The sequence below is a fragment of the Drosophila navojoa genome, chromosome X (genome assembly GCF_054131105.1).
Source record: "Drosophila navojoa isolate 15081-1374.11 chromosome X, UAZ_NAV_1.0, whole genome shotgun sequence".
Taxonomy (NCBI): Eukaryota; Metazoa; Arthropoda; class Insecta; order Diptera; family Drosophilidae; genus Drosophila; species Drosophila navojoa.
The window spans coordinates 25,294,455-25,317,575 of NC_142895.1; the positions used below are offsets into that span (position 1 = coordinate 25,294,455).

A 23,121-nucleotide genomic window follows, 5' to 3' on the forward strand; every position below is an offset into this window, starting at 1 on the left:
GAGAGAGAGAGAGAGAGAGAGAGAGAGAGAGAGAGGAGAAAGAGAGAGAGAGAGAGAGGAGAAAGAGAAAAAGAGATAGAGGAATCATGAGAGAAAGATCAGATGAAGTGATGGAGATACATACAAGGAAAGAGAGAGAGAGAGAGAGAGAGTGATACCGAGAGATAGGGAGACAGAGAGAGGTAAAATGAGAAAGTGATAGAGTAAGCAAGATATGAGAGTGGGGTGAGAAAGGAAATAAAGAGAAACGGGAGAAATACAAACCATGAGAGTAGAATTCCACATATACATAGATAAAGTGATGTAAACAGAGATAGAGAAAAGAAAGAGCCAGTTAGAGAGCAAGCAGGACAGAAATAGACACTAGCTGAGGAAAAAGCAGAACAGAGGCATTAGTTCAATCAAACAGAAAGGGCAATAATGACTCTTGGTCCACCGTCGCCTCCGTCTTCGACTGTTGAAGTATTTACTGCAACATTGCCACAGTTAAAGTCATGCGATGCGTCTCGAGCCTGGCTGGGAATTCAATTGGAAATGTTTGGCAACTCGGCTCCGACAGCAGCGGACGTCAGCTAACGGTAACTGGGCCAGGGGGCCGCCGAGTCAGGTGCATGTGCAGTTGCTCTCAATATCTTATGCTCCATTTGCGAAACGCGTTCGATTGCAAACTTTTTAATTATGATTTTTCATTGCGCCGGCCAAAGCAGCGGAATGTGTGCTAGCCGAGACGTGGGCCCAGGTCCTTAAATGGCCAGCCCAGATGGGGCCGCCAGTTTGTTGACTAGTTGAATGGCTCGGCGGATGGCTGGATGGTTGGATGGTTGGCTGGTTGGGTGGTTGGGCGAGTGGGTGGTTGGGTGGTTTGTCCTCGTGACCAAGTCATTCGTTAGTCGCGGCGATCTCTATCCATTGGCATGCATTCGGTGCGCTTTTTGCTTTTAGTTCTATTCCACTAACCTCTAGCCCCAATCTGGGCCGCGAGAGCGAGCAGAGGCCGCCCAGCCAGAGGCCGCCAGCCCATCCAAATTGGCGGCTGACCTTGCGCGCGGCTTTATTAAAAATAGAGAATCTGCACAAAAATGCAGCCGTAGCCCCGTTTCGTTATGCAAGTGCGCTCCGAGGGCGTGGCAGCTGGCGCTGCACTTCGAAACAGACGTCGATGGCGGGGCCCAAAGCGGCAGTGGCCATAGAAATGAAATTCATTCGGCATTCGACAAGCTCCATCACTCTTCATTTTAAATATTTTAAATACATATGTATGTACGGATCCCCGCTCGGGCTGGACGGGTCCGTGTCTCGTTTACGTAAACGCCACCTCGTATGAGTAGGTTATGAGGACCCGCACCTCAATGGCTCTTATGTAAACGGATTTGCCATCATTTCCGACTTGATGTCGAGTTGTCAATGTTACCAATTAGCTAATGCTTACTTCTGCATAATTCAAACGTACAGGGAGGAGAGGGACAGGTGACGCAAACGAGAGAGAGAGAGCTAGGGATAGAAAGTGCCGATTGGTGAGAAATGTAATATGGAAAACAACGACGAGTTAATGAAGAGCTTCAGGGCCCAACGACTCTTATGCAAAGGGATTTGTTAGCTGTCAATGCTATCAATTAGCTTAATTCTATACATGATTTTCTATGTGGATAGAGGGTGGAATAGCACAGAAAAGAAGAGACGTGTAACGAGAGAAAACAATGTGATAGTATAGAGAGATGCCCAACAGTAACAGAAAAGGCAGGAATAACATATCGAGAAAAATATGATAACAGCGAAAGATTTTTAAAAGTGACGAGAAAGCGAAAATTTGACAATATTTAAGTAACGAGAGGTTTCAATAAATGGCGAACAGATTGAACTTAGATAAGTAAACAAAGAATTATTGAGGATTGCAAACTATCGATCCAGCCATTCGAAATTAGCGAAAGATTTACAAGAGAAGCGAGTAGAAACCTTACATAGAAAGAAAAACACGTGAAAGTAAAGAAAGGTTTCTAAATGTAAGAATTAGGAATCCAATTCCAGTCAACAGTCAGCTTACTCGATAAATTATGCATAACTCCCAATATTATATCCGATGTGCGGAGGGTATTAGGTAAAGGAACGAGTAGTTACGCAAAAATTAGTTAAAGTTTAGCCTGGACTTTCCAGCTAATGCCGATTCGCTAAAGTGACGAAAAACTGGGCGATAAAGAATGCTTCAAATGGACGAGTAAGCGCTGAATTTTAATATGTATTTCTCTCTCAGTCTTCAAATAATAGTAATAAGTCAACGATTACCTAAATTTAGGAAGAAATCTTCCTTTCGAATACTGAGTAAATGAATAATACAAAAGAATGAATGATCCAGAGAGAGCTTACTTAAACGATATATTGAGGAGCACTAGTGATTCTATAGAGTATACTTTACAAATGGTTGTAAATCGTTGCTCGCCTGCTAGATTAAACTCATCATAACGAGTAGAGCTTGCTCATGGAATCAAGTTAGGTATTCCTTGAAAATTTCCTTCTATCTAAACAATTATTTGATTGTTAAAGTTAAAGTAGTGAGTCGTTAGTTCTCTAGAAAAAGCTAAAGCTATAATCATAATTGATTTATAGTCAGGAATATATAAATATATGTATAGTGAGTCATGGACAAGTTGACGAGTCTAGTCACATATAGTAGAAATATCTTAGGGAGTGTAACGAATACTATTTGAAGCGAGATAGGTGAATGCCAACCGATGAAGTAGCACTCGCTCTTGAAGTGCCGTTAGTGTTACGCTGACAATTTCTTAAGTGTTTTAGCTCATGTCAGCAGCATGTGTATACCCTTGAATCCATTGAAGATGTAAAATTAGGGCATATTGGTTTTGTTAAATGGCAGACCACATAGAGCATATATATTCTTGAATAGAATCACGAGCCGAGTCTGTTTAGTGTGTGTCTATGTTGTATGATTACGTAGTAGTATGATTCGTGCAGGGTATTTACTAGTCGCGCATATTCGAGTCCAGTACTCGCACTTGTTTTGTTTGCTCTCTGCTGGCCTTTGCCTTGCTCACAATTAATTAACTCTCTGGTGCCCGCAGCGACTAGCAAAGGTTGTCAACTGGCATTAAATAAACATGAGTGCATGCTCCTGATATGCATTAAAGAGAGATGAGAGTCGCCTCTCTTAATATTTATAGCTGTTATTTATTTATTTCGTTAGCTTTTTAATTTGACACTTTGCCGGCCAAAGGGAATGCCCTATAGCTTGCTGTTTAGCAGCACCATGAAAGATGAAAGACCGGACGTGTGCGGTGCTCCGGGTGGAGGGGGGAGGGGGAGTAGAATGGCCGAGGCAATTGGCAACTGGCGAGTGCAAGTGGCAAATGACATGCGGCACGTTGCACGTTTCAGCTAGATGCCAGCTGCCGCATGGCAAATGCAAACTAAGCTGCTGGCAATTGCCTGAGTCGAGTTTCTGAATATTTCACTTAAATTCAACTGCAGACGCCTAGCAATGCCGGCCGCCCGCACCGGCTGCACCTGCAGCTGCGCCGACTTTATGGCCTGCATTTTGTCAAAGTTTCCCAGTTGGGAAGCCAACAGCAGCAGCCGGAGCAGCAGCCGGAGCAGCAGCAGGCACCAATCAAAAATTTCAGACATACTACCGCATACTACCAAAAAGTAGCTGGCACACGGAAATGCGAAAAAGGCAAAGCACCGCCATTGGGCCTCAGCCAACTCATTCAGAGCCACAGTGGTTTGTGCCCTCACGTACAGCACTGAAAGTTATGTACAGACATACATGCATACATACATACATACATATATGCCCTTGTTCGCAGCGCTTTTGTCAGCTGAGGTTCGACATATCATGAATGCACTGAAAAGGAAAATTGTATTTTGTAGCAAATACATACATACATAGAGTATACATCTTTGAAATCATAGTAAAAAAACAACAATTTATTATATTAAAAAATATGTAAAGAAATTATTTTTTACTTTATTTCATACTCATTCACGAAATTTTATTGAGTATATTGGTTTTTTATCCGACTGAGTAATTAAATAAATAGTAGTAGTAGTATTTTTTAGGAAAGAATTACAATGGATATATGTATGTACATATTTCAGGAACCGTATAACAGTCCTTTGTGCCGAACAAACCATTTTTGAGCATAGTATATAACAGTTGTTTGGTATGCAATTTGCTGTATAAATAGTATAACAGTTATGTATATCTATGTAAAAGTATAACATAACAGCTGAATAACATTTTCCTAATCCCGTGCTATTAAATAAAAACCAGCAATTTTCTGGAACTTTTTATTACAACTGTATAACAGTTATGCTGTAAATCTTTTTAACAACTACTTTAAAAACTGTATAATAACTTTGTTTTAATGTAGAGTGGCGGAAGCATCTTCACAGCATTATATATTATTTATATTAATGAAACTGTTCGGCATTGTGTACCACAGTGCGGCGCCTAATAAAGTTCTTTTGCAGCCGCTGTATGGCTGTATAACAATAAGTTAATTAGCAGAATGAGTAACTGTGCTAAAGTTTCCCATGGGTAGGAGCTCATGATGAAATTTAATAAGTTTCAAGAAAATTGTAATCTTATATTCTTACTTACTTACTTACTAACTAGCTAGATGGAATCATTGATGATGAATTGGTTGACTTACTGATTGAAAGTGATTGACTGGCAATAAATTGAGTAACTGAATTACAGAATTATTAGCCCAATGACGGATTTAGTAACTAGTTGTTTCATGACGAGTATAGAGTCTAGGATAGACGCATTGCCAAGATTCATTTGACTGCTGAAGATTATCTCTATAGCTGACTGAGTGATTGATGGCATGTAGACTAATTCAGCGGTTGATTGACGGTCTGTTTGATTGAAATGACAGCATATTGGATGATTCATTGAAAGGTTGCCTTGATTGAAGCATGTGTTGACTGGCTGAAAGAAAACCATCAAATAGACTAGTTTCATAACAGATTGAGTGATTGACTGATTGAAAGAGTAATTGTATACGAAGGGATTTACTGACTGACAGGCTGACAAACTGGCTGATGGAACGATTGATACACTTTCGTCAACAAAATGAGGTTGATTCCTCCTCAACCAATGCCATAACCTAAGCAGGCCAAAGCAAACGTATTCCTTAAGATGCTTGGAACTTTGATGCTTTTTGGTTTGACATTGAAAAAGTGCAAAAGCATTGCTTTAGCTGCCCTGATGCACATTAAAATGCAGTGCCAAGAATCATCATCATCCGCTGTAACCGTCCTCAGTTGGCAAAGAACGTGGAAAATTGTAGCTGGAAGTATGTCAGAAATATTTGTATATCGTATTGTAAATTAAAAGAATAAAACAAATACAATCTGTTTTAGATTGTGTAATTTGGTATCTGATCTGCATCGTCTCTTATGTACAGTTGCAAAGGATTTTCAAAGGATGTGTAATGCTCCTAATGCGGCAATTAGTTCAACAGATTTGCATGTTTGTTACACGAAATCGGCTTACTACATAGCACACGCACTGATATGGGAACATAGCGGATTGCGAAGGACGACAAAGTCGTTTCGTAAGTGGGCGTGGCAATGGTAGATGCTTATTCTATTTGCGCATTTGTGCAATTTATAATGAAAATTTGTCGTCATTCGCTTTTAAATGGAACTACAAGTGAGACGGTGTGTCATAATGCTATTACACTGAGAGAAATTCCGTTCAAGTGCCTGTCTAGCTGTGCAAAGTATGTATTATAATCAGTTGGGAAGAGTTTAATGTGCGCAGATAATGTGCACTTCTTTCTCTTTCTCTCTCTCTCTCTCTCTCTCTTTCTCTATCTACCTGAATATGTATATCTTAGCTCAATCTCTCTCAGTCTCTTGCCAGTCTCTTGTTTGTTTGTCTCTGCTTCACTATATATACTTATCATTTGTTTAACATACCATTAAGATTTCGACACTTTCTTATGTTGATTGCAGTTACAGTTGCTTTAACATCCTGTTAACATTTGCTTTTGCCTTTAAAAGCAATTCAAATATAATTCAATGCCGTTTTCAAAGCGAACTTGTTTATAATGTTATGCGGCCGATGCATTGTTTACTTCATATACATATTGATTTTTAGCAAACATACATGGACACACACACCCAGACATCCACATGTGACGCTCTTAACAGTAATGTAGCATACTTTTGCGGGCTATGCCTTAGGCCACACGCTTGGCGCCCCCTGACGAGCCTTTACGGCATGTGTCCTATATGCTCGTGTATTGAGTGTGTGAAGAAGAAGCACACATATTCACTGACACACACACACACACACACACACACACATACAGAGAGATGTCAAGTAAGGTTTTTGTATTTGCGCTCGAGTCAAGCTTCAACTCCGAAGAACTATTGCCGGCCATAGAGCTGATTTCCCAGCTCCACCCACACACATTGATAAGCAAGCGCTGCTGCAACGGAACTGCTAATTAGATGCCTGTTGCCCAGGAAAGGACATGATGTGTGTCACTCATACGCATTACCCTTCTCTCTCCCTCTGTGCGGGTGTGTGTGCCAAGGATAATTGTTGTTCTTGCCCGTATTGTACAGCTGTGGTCTAATCAGCATATTTAACGACTGACAATTGGCTGACATTTCATTTGGATATTATCCTTGCAGTCTATAATTGAATCGACGCCAATGCAATTGGCTCCCAGACAGTAAAAAGTAAATAAAAAGCGCACAAAAATGGACGGAATTCCCGTTCACATAGTCCCTGGTCGTAAAATATGCGTAGCATGTCGAGCACACATAATTAGATGAAACTGAAGAGCAAGAATTAATTGGAAATTGCGGGAATGCTTCACATTATCAAACTAAACTCTAATCCCTTCGAGCTGCTCTCCCATGAAAAAGGAAAATATTAATTAAGCTTAATGTATGTTACACACTTCAGTCGCGTCCAGGAATAGGTTAGACTCTACAGTTGTTAGATAGTTAGACTCTACAGTAGAACAGTAGTTATGCTGAAAAGTAGCATGGAAATGGTATAACATCCGGTTATAACGACACTCGTTATACCTAACCCATAGCCGTATAAGTTTTCTCATAACAGTTTCTCTGGGGACCAGAATTTTCGTCGCTTTAGCCGTACAGACGCTATAAGCGAAGTCGTTACTACCGATTATATTGTAGTGTGGTATAACAGTATAGGAATATATAGAAATAGATAATATAACAGATATATAATAGTATTATAGTATGATAGAATAATAGTATAACCGAATATTAGTATAATAGTTTATAGTTTTAATTAGTCGAAAGTATCATAGTATCATAGTATAATAGTCTCTAAAAGTATAATAGTCCTAATCGTCTACTCGTATCCTAGTCGCCTCGTCGCCTCGTACGCCTAGTCCGCCTCGTATCATACGTCTCCCTAGTCTCACTCTTCTCCTCGTCCATCGTCTCCTCTTCGCCTCGTCTCCTCGTCTCCTAGTCTCCTCGTCTCCTCGTCTCCTCTCTCTCGTCTCCTCGTCTCATCGTCTCCTCGTCCTCCTCGTATCCTCGTCTTCCGCCTCTAGTCTCCTCGTATAATAGTATAATAGTATCACAATCTAACGTTAGTATATTACTGTAACAATCGAATTGAATAACAGTATATCAGTATAACAGTATAAGCGATGCCCAGTACATGAATCCGAATTTCCATAAATATATTCAAACGTCGAACATGTTTAAGAACCCTGACAGGTAGTGTATCAAAGATGTTGTTCCATATTCAATCTGACGTTTGTTTATTTTGCAGCTTGCATTTTATGGATGTTTCTTTTTAGTCTTGCTTGTGCTGCGAGATGTTTTTGTTGATCGCAAACAGCTTGTTCTAATTTAATACGCTGCTTTCCAGATCTCAGTCGATGTGTCTCAAGTGTAATAAAAACAGACTAACATCATCATCATCATCATCATCATCAGCGCTGTTGTTGTTATTGTTGCTGTCGTTGTTGTTGTGAAAGGCGGCCGTCAAACATTTTGACTGACGTCAATTGGTTCAACATAAACCGAGTTCCTGTTCGCCAGTTGTGCCAATCACAACTTGTATTTATTTTTACTTAGTTGCGATTTTTAATAAACAATATTTCCAGCGCCAGTGCCAGCAGCAACAGCGACGAATGCATAATTGATTTATTGTCCCAAACATATGTGCGGCACTCGCCCCCGGCCGCACATCTATATATACCCTGTACAGCAAACATGTTCAACAAATGGGCATATTATACTCAACTTTAGCTAAAGTTTCCCATTAAATGATTTCGGTATCAATGGAGTCTATGAACTCTAACAACTCTCTCTTACTCTCGCATACTTAGTCTGCGCAAGGGGTATCTGCTTACTGGGTCCTAGTCCTGTTTGTTCATTTCGTTCTCTTGATAGTGTTTTCATAACGCTTCCTGATGCTCTACATAAATAAAACATATTCGTTCCACTCGATTTATTGTAAGCGTGTGTGTGTGTGTGTGTGTGTGTGATAGAGGGTATATTGTTTCTGGCGTCGCTGAGTATATTTAGTGTATTATATGATCAACAATGGAGAGTTGTAGAGCTCTTGTATGTCTACCAAAACTTTTTATGTAGATCATTTCCTTAAAGTTCATAGACTTCAAAGTCGCTATACGTATCTATTAATATACTGCACTCGTTTCATTTAATTTATGTATACATATATAATATACCTAATTTTATAATATTAGAAGTAAAAATTCTATGAAAATGTACATATGGGCAATTTTGAAGACTTTGGATATCTTATTCCATTGCTATAACGAAAGATAGTTCTCAAATGACGGATGGCAATGAAATTTCGATAACTTTGACTGTCAGAACGTCATATATCTAAAGCCCGGGCCATTTAGAGTATTTTCCAGTCGGATAGTTTCGACTCTTTCACTCATTTTTCTTGCTGCTGGCAGGCAAAATTTAATTTTATATGAGCAAGAGTATATCTATGTATATATTTATTTACAAACCAATATTAATAAAAAATATATGTTTTTTTTTATTATTAATATTGGTTTGTAAATATAAAATCTGATATCCGTTGCACAACTGAATGGCATATGCAACAGGCGCTGAGGCTTAAGGCTCGAGCAGGCTGAATGCGAATTCTCGATTGAATTGAATTGAATTAAATGGCAAAGGCAACATTTCTGTCCTCGAGGCCAATAATTTATTGCATCTGATTAAAAACAAACGTTGGGCGCAAAATAAATGTAATTGCCATAAATTTACGCATATTTGCAATGGTCGAAATTTGCGGTAAAATGGCAAATGTTAAATCAAAAAAAAAAAAAAAAACAAAGGAAAATAAAAGAAAAATGTGATTAATTGCATTAAAATAAATAAAAAAATAAAGTAAAAACAAATATGCATATATATTTACATATATGTATTTACATATATATTTGAAGTGAAATGCCCTTATTCCTTGTAAGTCTATTATTAGTATTAACACGCACATATATGGGATTTCACGTGAATCGCATTTAATGCAGCTTTCACTGGAATTTTCGGTTGGGTGCATATCGAAAAAAAATCTTATTAATATGCACACGTATTCGTGCAAATACCTTTTGGCTGTTGTTAAAGTGTATCAACGGCAAGTTGAGAAGTTTAGTGTTTTTAATTATACCCTCAATCCAAACAAAATGGGAAAATCAGAATGTAAATTCGAGTCTCGTATATGACTGTCATTATCACATTCTGAAAGTTAGATGAAGATAGTCCATCCATCTACAGGAAAAGTTAGTCAACAAATTAGTTCCCATAACATTGCTCGAATTGCAGCCCCAGCGCAGTCGCCGTTGGCAGAGCGGGTGCTTGTGTGTGTGAAGGTTTGAGGTCGTCTCGTAGTGGAGCCCTCTCGTCTAGAGCCTTCCGACTTGTTTACTCCGACCAATACACAATGCTGCTGCACATAAAGAAACTACAATCAAGAGAACAACGCATATTAAGATTCCTTTTAGCCAAGATCTCGGGCTCAAATACATTATTAATATAATTCAAGGCATCGCCCCAAGGCAAGACAACAAACCTTTATATACCCATTTTCAGACTCAAAATAACTCAACTCAATAATTGTGTACCGTGCATTGATTGACAATCGCAACTCCTCTATTTTATAACTCATAAAAGCATTTAATGTTCACTTATTCAATGATTGCTTGTAAAAAATATATTTTGCGATAAATGTTATAAAGAAATAATAATAACAAGTTCAAATACTTTTCCACTTCTTCTATTGGGCGCTACTTTTTCTATAACTGCCTGCTTTATAATGCATTTTACGAACATCATTGAATTCCAATCGAAAGTAATAGGATTTTCTCTAAATTCCCTTGCTCACATTCTGTTCTAGACAGAAAAACAGACATACTATTAAAAAAAAAAAAGGTTTTGTTCAAGTTTAGTGGAGTACAGCACTATCATTGTCATGAAAATAATTGGGCAAAGGAATAGTGGGGATCGAAATTTGTCAAAGAGATTTGATTCCTTAAAACTTATAAAAATGTATTAAACTAGTATTTCTTTAGAAATAAAATATCTATATCTACAACATAAAAATATATATATATTGAAACCTTTTTTTAGTATTATATTGCTATTATTTTATTTACACATTAAATTCTTTTAAAATCTATTAGTTTCATTATTTCTTAAATGTTTATTTATTTTTTTTTTATATATATTTATTTTTTATTTTAAATATTTAATTTTCTCAATAATACCCATTTTAATTATTTGACTATTTTTAGGGCAAAGCTATCCACATAGAAAGAGAATCTGAATCAGAATCTGACGAGTTCACGAAAGTGAAATTAGATATTTTATTGTATTATTTTGATATTATAATGTAATAATTTTACCAATGGAAATGACTACCAAAGCTTTGCAAAGGAGCAATCAGTTAGTTTAATTATTGATTAAAACAATCTTTTTTTTTTCAATAATAATTATATTTTAGAATTCATTTTAATATATTTGAAACGTCAATACTGTTGAATATAAATAGAATTTGAAGCTCATTTTACTAAGTGGATATATGTACGCCCACTCGGGGCATGCTAAATCGGAAAATGGGTAATCAGGGTATAATGGTTTTGTTAAAAGTATGTAACAGGCTAAAGTAGGCGTGGCAGACCCCACAAAGTATTTATATTCTTGATCAGGGCGACAAGCTGAGTCGATTTGGTCCTGTCCGTCTGTCCGTCCGTCCGTCCGTCCGTCCATCCGTCCGTCCGTATGTATGAATGCGTTGATCTCAGAAGATATAAGAGCTAGAGACTGAAAATTTTTTTTTCTGCAAATTTTTGAAAACAATATGATCATGCATAATGCATTAGTTCAAGTGACTTTGGCGTGGGTGATTTAGTGATCGACCAACAGATACTCAGTGAGCCAGTGTTTCACTATGCTCTACTTGCGGATACCCTGTATTTAATTATTTATATAACTAAGTAGATTTATTATAATTATTATAGCCAAATAGTTTAATACTAATGTAAATGCGTCTTCTGTAATCCATTTACTGCTTATAGCGCACTGCTGAAGATGTTTGGAGGCCTTCGAGGCAATTGCCACACATTATGCAATTCAGCATAATTCCGACTTTTCGCCGCAAACGAATTCAAATTCGAATTCGAATTTATTCAATTGAATCGAATACATTATTAATTGGCTGTAAAGTTTATTTCTTATCCGGCGGCGTATTCCAATTGACGACTTCCATTATTAATTTTCCATTGACCGGAAACAACGACAACAACAACAACAACAACATCAGATTGTTGGCAAATAGAATAAATCGGAAAAAATAAGCTGATTAAGCTTGATTCGAAATAATTGGAATTGAATGAAAAGCGATACAATACCAATTATAGAAGCGCTTTTTATATATTACTATTGGGGAGACAATGATAAGTAAAAAAAACTATTGTAGTTTTCCGATATCTATCTGTTTTTATACTGATAAGAATTTTAAATATTCCAGAAATACTTTCGGGATTAAGAGAGAGAGAGACATAGCGATAAATATGCAAATACAGCAAGGAAATGAGACACAGAGAGAGAGAGAGAGAGAGAGAGAGAGAGAAAGAGAGAGAGAGAGAGAGAGAGAGAGAGAGAGAGAGAGAGAGAGAGAGAGGGAGAGGGAGAGGGAGAGAGAGAGGGATCCAAAAACAGAAAAATAGAATGATATTAAAAGGCAAAGTGAAAGATAGTAAAGAGAGACAGCGTGAATAAGAGAGAAAAAGAAAGAAAAATAGACAGATTGACAGAAACGGGTAGTGATGAGAGATAGAGAGATATATATATATAGAAAAAGAGAGTAAGAGCTATGGAGATGAAGAGATGATAGGAAGAAATCGAACTGAGAGTGGACAAAGGGAGTAGAAAAATGCAGGAGGAAATACAACAGGGAATAAGAGAGAAATAGAGGAGGAAAGACTTGCCAAGAGAGAAGAGAAGGCGAATCTACAGAGGGAAGCAAGGAGAGCAATGATGACGATAGAGAGATAGAGTATTAGGAGATAAAGAAAGAGAGAGAGAGAGAGAGAGAATATAGAGATAGACAAACGTCAAGTGAGAAGTAGATGAATAGGTGAGAAGGAGATAAATGGATAGTGAGATGAAGAAAAATAATCCGATTTGTTTCCTATTTTACATTTTCACAGTCTGCTTTAAAAGCACAAAAAGTCTCTCATTTTCCCGGTTTTTCCCCTGTGATAAACTGTTTTCAGCACCCATCTAAATTTATAGTGAAATCATATTAGAGATTAACCTTCGTAAATGTATGTCAGCATCTCTCATATATGTAGAGATTTGCATAATTTTGACGTGACTTTTGATAGAGGACCGCAGTAAATGAAATTTGCGAGAAATTCGTTAAATTCTGAGTAAAATTCGATAACAGCTAATTTGCAGAATTTCGTGATTTTTCATTGGCAGATAATCGAATACAGACAGACAGACAGAGAGACAGATAGAGACAGATAGGTGATGTACGTTGCCTTTTATTGTTGGGTCAAGGTAAAGCGTAGCTCTTGATGTTATTTTCACATATTATGCATACGACTTGTTGGCTGCAACACCAAAATTCATGAGTTTAATCAGAATCAAATTTCTATTAATGCGACTAGATGGATACTTGATCATTTCAGGGGCATAGTTTAACCTATCTGTTTATTTATTAAATATGATAAGAAAGATTAATATATAATGAATAAAATAAATAAAATAAAATATGTATTATTTATAGTATTATATTTATTATATTATTATATTTATATTATAGAATATAACATACGACTAAAAGGAAAATATGTTAAATAAAAATCTATTAACTTTTCTAAATATTTTCAAATCCTAGACAAAGGTAACATAAGTGAATAACGTAGAATAATATTGATTCATATAATACATCCTTTCGGTCTATCCGTCCAGCTGGTTATGAATTTCTATATACCAAACAATATGCCTTTATTAATATTATAATTATTATTATCTCATCATCTCATTACTTTTCCCAATTAAGGATGTATTAACAATTATTAATTATTTTTTATGGAGAATATGAATAACAATGCCCGGGAATATGATAGTCGTTGCTAGTTTATTTGACGTAACGCTCCACTTCAACACATCTGAAGCCCATTTGCTTAGGGTATTTGCTAGTCGTTGCTAGCCTATTGAAGACGGCTCTCTAATTCAACACAGTTTAAGCCCATTTCATGCGCTCTTCTATATGCTTACTCATATGCAAATATCAGAAAGCCAAAAATTCTGTAAATACATAGAGAGTAGGAGAGAGAGAGAGAGAGAGACAGGGGGGAGCAAGACAGTACGATGAAAAAGAGCAAAATACACGCACAGCTGACAGAGGAACAGAATCACAATAAAGAAGAGAAAAGGAAGCTCAATGATAACCGCAGTTGTGGCATTCTTTTTATGGCAAACACTTAAAAGCGTCGTGTGTGTGTGTGTGTGTGAAAAGCGTGTCGCAACGCATACATATGCAAAAGGATTGTTCGTCAGCGCAAGAGGACTTCAGTGTCTGTCGCACCCGCATCAGCTTGGTCCCATTTCATGCTCATTGCTTGTGTTAATAAGACAAGTCAAATACACACCGACACAGACACAGACACCGACACAGGCACTCACGCACACATACAGTGAGTCACACACACTCTCTCACCTTTAAGCGTCTGGTCAAAAAGGCAACCGCAAGTATCTCAATTTGATTACAAGCTCGTCGTGCGGCCGCCCGCCCGATAATGAGGCACGTGCCATGCAATGCACACACACGCACACACACACACACACACACTCACACACATAGAGACGCTGGCAACTCATGTCTTCGAACTAAAAATTTTCACACTGTCGCTTTAACTCGCTGCTGGGACAAAAACACTTCACGGACAGCGCTTGCATCACTTGGCTGCAATGCTAATGAGTTGCACACCCACCCACACACACACACACACACACACTCACACATGCGAGCAGAGTAAATGGCATTTGGTGCCTTTAGTTTCGCACATGCTACAACTTTTGTCAACACGAAGTTTGTCTTGCGTCCAGTTTAACAACTGCCAGCCCTCACGTTACTGTCCTTGTGCCACGCCCCCCCCCCCCACCCCCCTCTTCACCCTCTTCCGGCCCCCCACACAGCCGCGCACTACCAACCCATTGCCCACAAGCAGAGTTGAAAAGCAAACGGCCTAAATGCCTAACAACATTTTGCATACACACACATACATATATATTTATATACATATACAAATATATATATATATATATATATAAATTATATATATTTATGTATATTCTGCATCTGAATGCCATGGACGAGCTAGTCGAAGTTCGTATGCCCTGGCCTGAGGGCCTGCCCCTGAGGGTAATGCCTCTAGTAATTGATATAATGCTCTGCGTAATTTGATATCCTGTTTGCCGTCCGGTCGTCCACTTAAAGTTTTTAATTGTACAATTTGATTAGAACATCATTTTTGAAGAGCAACCCAGGAGGTTTCTATAGAAATGCAAAGTTCCCTAAGAGATGCTTAATTGATTGCAGTTGCTATAGCCATAGATATATGCTATAGAAGGCTGATCCAATCAAATTCGAATTATGTACTTCTGTAATATAAAGATATAGAAAGAGAGGGAGAGGTAGGGAGAGTGAGAGGGTTTACATAAATATACATACATATATATATATAACTAGGCATATATGTATATATGTTATATATGTATTAGTCAGTGCACTAAGCCTTCTCTCGATTCGCAACTAACGCTGAATACCCTACACAAACAAGAGAGAGAGAGAGAGAGAGAGAGAGAGAGAGAGAGAGAGAGAGAGAGGAGAGAGAGAGAGAGAGAGAGAGTGAGAGAGAGAGAAAAAATTGGTGCACAAAGAAATTGAACAAATGCAGCCGCAGAAATGTTCTTTTTCGTCCAAATGTTTACGCAAACTGACCCAGCTGCATTTGTTGGCCAACAGAGGCGTGGCAGGCGGTTAGCAGTGGGCGGCGGCACGCTGCAGCGCTCTTGGGCACAGACAGGCATATCACAAAACATATGAAATTGGGTGCAACCAAATTTACGAGATGCAAATATTTATATATGTTGCGCATACGCCACATTGGACAGAAAAAGACGAAGAAGAAAGCAATAAAAAGTGAAGAGACACAATGGGAACAGAAGAGAAGGGAAAGCTAAGGAAGGTAAAGGAAGAGCAAAAACAGAGGGAGAAGATGCGAGGAGTAGAAGTTGAGAAAATGAAGAAATGAAGGGAAGCAAAGATTTGAACATAAAATGAGAGATTAAAAGTAGAGGAAAAATAAGAAAAGACTATAAAGGAAGCGAAGTTGAGAATCAGAAGAAAGAGAGGAGAGAGAGAGAAAAGAGGGCAACAGAATAAGATGAGAATAGTTGAGAAGGAACCGATATAAGAAGGAGAAATGCTTGCAGAGAAGAGAAGAAACTAGAGAAAAGAGAACAAGGGGAGAAAAGAAAAACAAATGAAGAAATCAGAAGAAAAGGAAAGAAAAGTTAAGCACAATTCAAAAGAGAGAGAAAAGAGGGCAACAGAAAAGGATGAGAATAGTTGAGAAGGAACCGATATAAGAAGAAGAAATGCTTGAAGAGAAGAGAAGAAACTAGAGAAGAGAGAACAAGGGGAGAAGCGAAAAAGAAATGAAGAAATCAGAAGAAAAAAGGAAAACAAATTAAAGCACAATTTAAAAGTAAAAGGGAAGAGAGAATAACTCAGAAGAATGCAGATAGTATAAAAATGAAAAGCGAAGAAAAGAAAAGAAAAGAAAAGGGAGAAAAAATAAAAACAAAAAGTGTAGAAGAGACGAACATGAGGATTGCCAGCAACAAGAAATACCACAGAGAAACTTATAGAGAAAGTAGATAATATTTGAAATTATTTATAAATATTAACTGCAGCGCAAAAATGTATTATATTGAACTGTTCAGTCGACGCACTCAATGAACGATGGAATATAACAAATTCTTTGCATATAAAAACAAAAATACACAAATACAAACAAAAATTCTCGAGAGTCGACTGCGCGTCTAATTCAATGAGTTCAGAAATTATTGAAATCGCACAGTTTTGTGGTCAATTGATGAGCGAAAAACTGAATTGAAGTGAAGTGTAAACAACGACAGAGCGGTGCACAAGGCAATTATGAAGTTTGGCAACGGCGTAAGAGCTTAACAATCGAAAGGCGAGCAGCTAGGCTCAATTGCTGAGCACTGAAGTGCGGCAACAGCGCTTGAAACTGTCTCAAATCTGGCAACAGTGTACGCAATAAGTAAAGCCACACAGCTAGCTTTCATGTTTGAGCACTGCTCTGAGCCGAGTTTAAGCGAAGTAAGATTTTATAATAATCATATGAATATTTAAGTCATTAAATATATATAATATAATATATATATAAATATATATAATTTGTTTCATATAATGAATAATGAATTATTCAAAAAGCGAATAAACAGTAGAGTAGAAAAGTATTCATGAAATTTGCCAACACTGCAAACAAAAATGTATAAATACTTTGCATTCACGCTTTTCAATTAGCCCCAAAATAAAGGAGTAATTTCTTAGTATTTATAATTTTCAATCTTTGGCCTGATTTTAATCTTAAATCAAGGGCCTATCGATTTTCTATTAAAATTAAATTACACAAATATTTCAACTTTTCATCGGCGTAAAAGTTAAATAAAGTTCCTAGAACTCCGAGAGTATTACTTTAAAGCACTCCAAGGACTACGAAATAGATTGTAAAAAAAAAAAACAAAATTGGAATTTTAGATGGAATATGTATACAAAAAAATACTGTATATAATATATGATAGGCTCCCAATATTATCATTCAAATGAATATGATTTTCCACGTAAACTCTTCTCCTCTTTTAACAGATTCGATAGTCTCTGTTACTTGTTCGTCTCACTCACCTGCCATTGCAGTTTCTCGTTTTTCGATTGTTTTGAATTTGGATACTGTTAGCTTTGCTCGCAAATGCCTTGGCGTACTTTAGCGACGCACTGTGTTTATCTCTCGATTGGAATTTAACATATAGTAGCCATAACATTGCTCTAACTTTCTATGGCCGCCACATCGTGTGTACTTTAGGCTCGCGCACTTTTCGAAAATTCTTCGAAAAAAAATATCGTATAAACACAATGCACAACGGGGAAAAAAACGAACAGCAAAAAAAAAAAAAAAACAAAAAAGTGATTTAAACGCGAGCGCGTTAATGTTTCAAAAATTTTGTAATAACCCTCTGTGATTAGTATTTTGTTTTTGTTTTTGTTATTTTTGTTTGTGCTTTTGGTTGTGCTGATGTTGCTGCTGCTGGTGCCGCGTGCGAGACGCGCGCCACGAGTGCCGAAGCCGTTATGACAGAATCTTGCAAGCATCTGCCCAACTTATCCTTCTGGCCTTCTGCCCAGTGACGCCGGCAGCGACGCAGCGCGCTGCGCGCAACGACACCGGCGACGACAATGGCAGCGGCATACCCGAGCGTCCAACGAGTCGTTCGTTTCGCTTCGTTAGCGTCACTTCGTTGTGTTCGGTGTTGCCTTTGCGAGCGATTGCATGTGTGTGTGTGTTTCTGTGTGTGCGTATTGATATGCATGTGTATGCGTGTGTGTGCTGGGTGCAATTGCAGGCGTTTAACTAGCGGCCAAAGCGCCAGCTAAGCGGCAGCTCACTCGCCTCTGCTTCTGCGAGCGCTCGCTCGTGTGTGTGTGTGTGTGTGCGTTTATGTGTGTGCGTGCGTATGGCAAGACAAAACGCCAGCGGAATATAATTTTTACTGTTTGTTTATTGTTGTTGCCTTTGCATGTTGTTGTTGCTGCTGCTGTTGTTGTTGTGCGAGCTTCAAAATAAAACTGCAAACAAATTTCCGTTACCGGTGACACACATGCACACACACACACACACGTATGCATATACCGTTACGCGGCGCAGTGAAAGATTTATCGAACTGGCAAATGGCAACCGAAGCAAAAACTCAACTGTAAATCAAAAAAACAAATAATTTCATGTAAACTGAGCGACTGCATTGATACCCTGTATTCTAATGCCGTACAACTAATTTACATTCAATGTATGAAGGCAAACTTTTATCCTTTTTAGTTTCTTTATACCACGCCTCGCTATTGCGATTACTAGAGACTTGTGCCATTGAATGCCATTAGCACGTTCGGAAAATTTGGTTTGAAAGTCCATCTAAAAGAAAAGTTTTTCCACAAAGAGGTTCCCACAATACAGCGGAAATATGCAAGCCAAACGCAGTCGTGTGTTTCAGCGTGTGTGTGTCTGTGAGTCCATCCATTGTTAGTCATGGATGCATATGGGAAACCTTGAATGATCAGCTCCTTGCAGGGCTCAGGGTATTTCGTGGTCGGGCAGACTCTACTAACTATATATGTAGGCTGTAAATGAATGATAAATCTTTCAATTTTCATAGACAATTTTATTTAGGAGCAATCAATCATAATCTTTATCCAAATTGTAAGATCTAAGTCAATAGGGTATCTACAGACTGTTTTTAGTACTTAACATTGAACTTACAATTTGGAAACAAACTGTAAATGATGGCTCCTAAATTAAATTTAGTATGTATATGAATATTTCACATTGCCCGACTGTATAGATACTCCATACTAAAAGTTCAACTTTGCTCTTCAAGTTAGAATATGATTGCATCGGAATATGCGATAATAGCATCCTGAATCAATTTTATTCCACATTGTTTGACTGCATAGATACCCTGCGCTTAGCTTAAATTAATGTAGATGTAGATTGTAAAAACAAAAACTAAATAAATATCTTAATGTTTTGTATTACACGACTGCATGTATACCCTGTACATGTGCACACATTATGTAATTTGATCATGATAATACCCTGTAAATATTTTATTTTAAGTAAATCTAGCATTCGTCCAATAAATTGGGATCATTCTGATTTCTACCTTGAATTTTCAATTACAGAGTCTTCTTATACACTCCCGAATAGCAAAGTCCACGCATCCATAAAATACCGTAGATTGTGCGCTCTGTCATGTGGAATGATCGACATGTGTTTATGAGGCAATGGATTATTTATTGACTTGTATACCATATGTATGTATATATTAAAAGGAAGATCATAAATAAACATGTTGGGGCAAACATGCGAATGAATGGGCCATGAAAATTGCTAATCATAAATTTTAATTAAATTCAGCTAAAACAACAATTCTAAATCTTATTTTGCACATTGTCGATTTCCAATGAAATCATGTCAGAATTAAATGCCCCAAGAAAAAGCTATATATGTAGCGACTAAGAAAAAGACTAAACTTTTTTAAAATTAAAAGGATTTTTAAGAGGGAAAAGAAAAATCCCAGAGTAGAATAGAATAATTATATAGCCAATCGCACTTAATGCTTTCATAAGTTGACGTGATTTCTTGAAAATTTTCATTATATTCCTTAGAGTTACGGAAAAAATTCCTAACTGTTTACAGTTGGTCTGCTCCTTTGTTTCCAATGGAAGAGCAAACTAATTTAATATTATATTACCGAGCTTTAATGGAGCACCAGGTTTTGATTGTGGCGCAAACATTTTTTTACTGCCTAGTTGTCTTGGAAATTTTACTTTCGCTTTTTGGAGACGGTTCAACTGTCTCTGACAACAAACAATGCGAAGCGCCAGCTCGCCCATTTGCTTGAATTGCATACTTTAAGGGGCTCTGGAGGCGAAAGACAAAAGAAGGAAGATAGAGAAAGGTAAGTGGGGACTGAGTGACGACTGTAAGAGGAAGAATAGCAACTAATAAGCTATCATTGGGGCTATCATGGGGACTAACAATGGGCAAGTATACCATGACATGATTCCGACCTCGTCCTATGTATTTAGTTCCCTGCGAAGCAGCTAAAAAATTCTATGTGTGTGTTTGTGTGTGTCTGCAGTTGCGGTAGTTCTTGGTTTTGAGTCAGTACGTGACTAGGTATATTTGGAATGAAGCGAAAAGACGTGTAAAGTGCTGGGTATAGCTTAGTCTATATATAGGCTGATATTACAATACATGCCTACAGTGAGAAAAATAGCTATAGCTATATATATAGATATAGATATAGATATAGATATAGACATAGATATAGATATAGATATAGATATAGATATAGATATAGATATAGATATAGATATAGATATAGATATAGATATAGATATAGATATAGATATAGATATAGATATAGATATAGATATAGATATAGATATAGATATAGATATAGATATAGATATAGATATAGATATAGATATAGATATAGATATAGATATAGATCTAGATATAGATATAGATATAGATATAGATAGCTATAGATATAGATATAGATATAGATATAGATATAGATATAGATATAGATATAGATATAGATATAGATATAGATATAGATATAGATATAGATATAGATATAGATATAGATATCGATCTAGATATAGATATAGATATAGATATAGATATAGATATAGATATAGATATAGATATAGATATAGATATAGATATAGATATAGATATAGATATAGATAGTATAGATATAGATATAGATATAGATATAGATATAGATATAGATATAGATATAGATATAGATATAGATATAGATATAGATATAGATATAGATATAGATATAGTTTTTCTCTCAGTGTGTTAATATGTGACATGACAATTGCATCGCTCTATATATGTATGTATATGTGTATACGTATATTTTACTAACACACATGCACATATGTTGGTGTGCGTGTGTGTGCTATTTGTGAGTAGCACACTTCAATTTTCTGTCATGAGCATAAAAACGGCTATGCGCCCACGTTGACGTTGACGTTGACGATGACGACGCCGCCGTCGCCGCCGACGACGACAACAACGTCAACGCCGTTAGCATTGGCCTAGTCACGTTTTGCTTACTGCAACTGCTGCTCCCGATCCTGTGCCCGTTACTGTTTCCGTTGGCATTCCCTTCACCCACTCCAATACCTTATTGAAATGACAAATCAAAATCAACAAGAATAAACCGTCGAGCGCCAAATACCCTATGCCAAGGGCTCTGCGATATTACTAAGACAAGATATATTCAAGTTCAGATTTTATAGGCTTTCGAGGGACTCAATATTAAATGAAAAATATGAATTATAATTTCTTTCTAAATAAAATACATAATTTTCTCAACATATTCCATTCTTCAAGTTATTTCTTATGATATAGCAATTCGATACTATCAGCTAGACATTGTATATGTTTACAGTGACTATATGCATTTATTGATGTTTTGAACCATTCGTTGTATAGTTGGTATCAATTGACTAATGCCCTATATAAGGGCACAGCAACTGTCAACAGCGCCGACGAGGCAGCGTTTTGTTCATTTGCTTGGGAAGTTGGCCAAACGCTGAACTGACCCATTCCGGCTATGCACATTGACCCGAAACTGATTTGTTTAACTATAAAAGCTAAAAAAAATAAATATAGTCTTAATATTATCTAAAACTTAATAGATAAATTTATAATAATATAAAGTTGATTAGTTCTAGTTTCTAAATTAAATATTTATAAGCTATTGGGCTTCATCCCAGCATATTTTTCTCTCTTTTCTTTTTCAGCTCATACTCTTAGCATAGCAGAAAAAAACAGAATAATAGAAGCCGGAAGCTGGCTCTATATATGTATATCTTGAAATATTTATAATATATTGTTGACTCCATCTGAATTAAAACAAAGCTTACGGAATAATATGGATGAAGTAACAATATGTAATACAAATAAATAATTGCACTTAGGGAAATAGCTCTGTACCTAAGCGTATACTTGATATTCTTGAACAATTAAGAAAAATAAGTAATACAAATAACATAAAATATACTGACCAGATACTTATCTTTTCTTAACTGATTTATTTATTTATTTATATAATAATATATGTACTGTGAATTATTTTTTTAATTTTCTTTATATAACAAAAGTTATATCATTCAAAAATAATATTAGAGATATCATCGGTATACAATTTTCGAGCTGCGTTGCCATGCCCTTGCCACACTGTGCAGCCGAACGCAGTGAACGTAAATCATCTGTGCGCTGTTTGTTTTCATACCCTGCACTCAAAGGATTAAAAGGGTGCATTAGATGCATATATGTATGTATACAACTATGGCCAAGTGCATGAATAAACAGTGTGTACGAAATACAGTGAAGTCAAAGCCATTTAGACTTGTTAGGTTATCCCAGATAGAAATTCCCGATCAATTCAAGTATGTTTAAACATAAGTAAAGAGCTTAGTAGAGCTTAGTGATTCGATTCAGAATGGATATTTCCACTTTCCTTTTCTTATTTTCCCTTTTAGATGGGCTTTACTGTAGCCAAGTGGAAAAACAAATGCTTTATTTATAGTGTAAATAATTGATGCGAGCAGAGCTGAGAAGTTTACATAGAAAGAAGAGATAGTTGACGAGCTTTTAATTGACAGTTATTACGATTTCCTGTCGTTCTCACATGCAGAGTTCACGCAGAGCT

General features: G+C 36.9%; 1 protein-coding gene across 1 annotated transcript in view; it reads right to left on the reverse strand.

The window, feature by feature from the left end:
* Nucleotides 1–18,396, reverse strand: part of Pdfr (Pigment-dispersing factor receptor) — a 49,356-nt gene extending 30,960 nt beyond the window's left edge. Inside the window, exon 1 of the mRNA XM_089263946.1 lies at nt 17,513–18,396. The gene's annotated coding sequence lies outside the window, so the exon portion shown is untranslated. The remainder of the gene's footprint in view (nt 1–17,512) is intronic.
* Between the last annotated feature and the right edge of the window lie 4,725 nt (nt 18,397–23,121).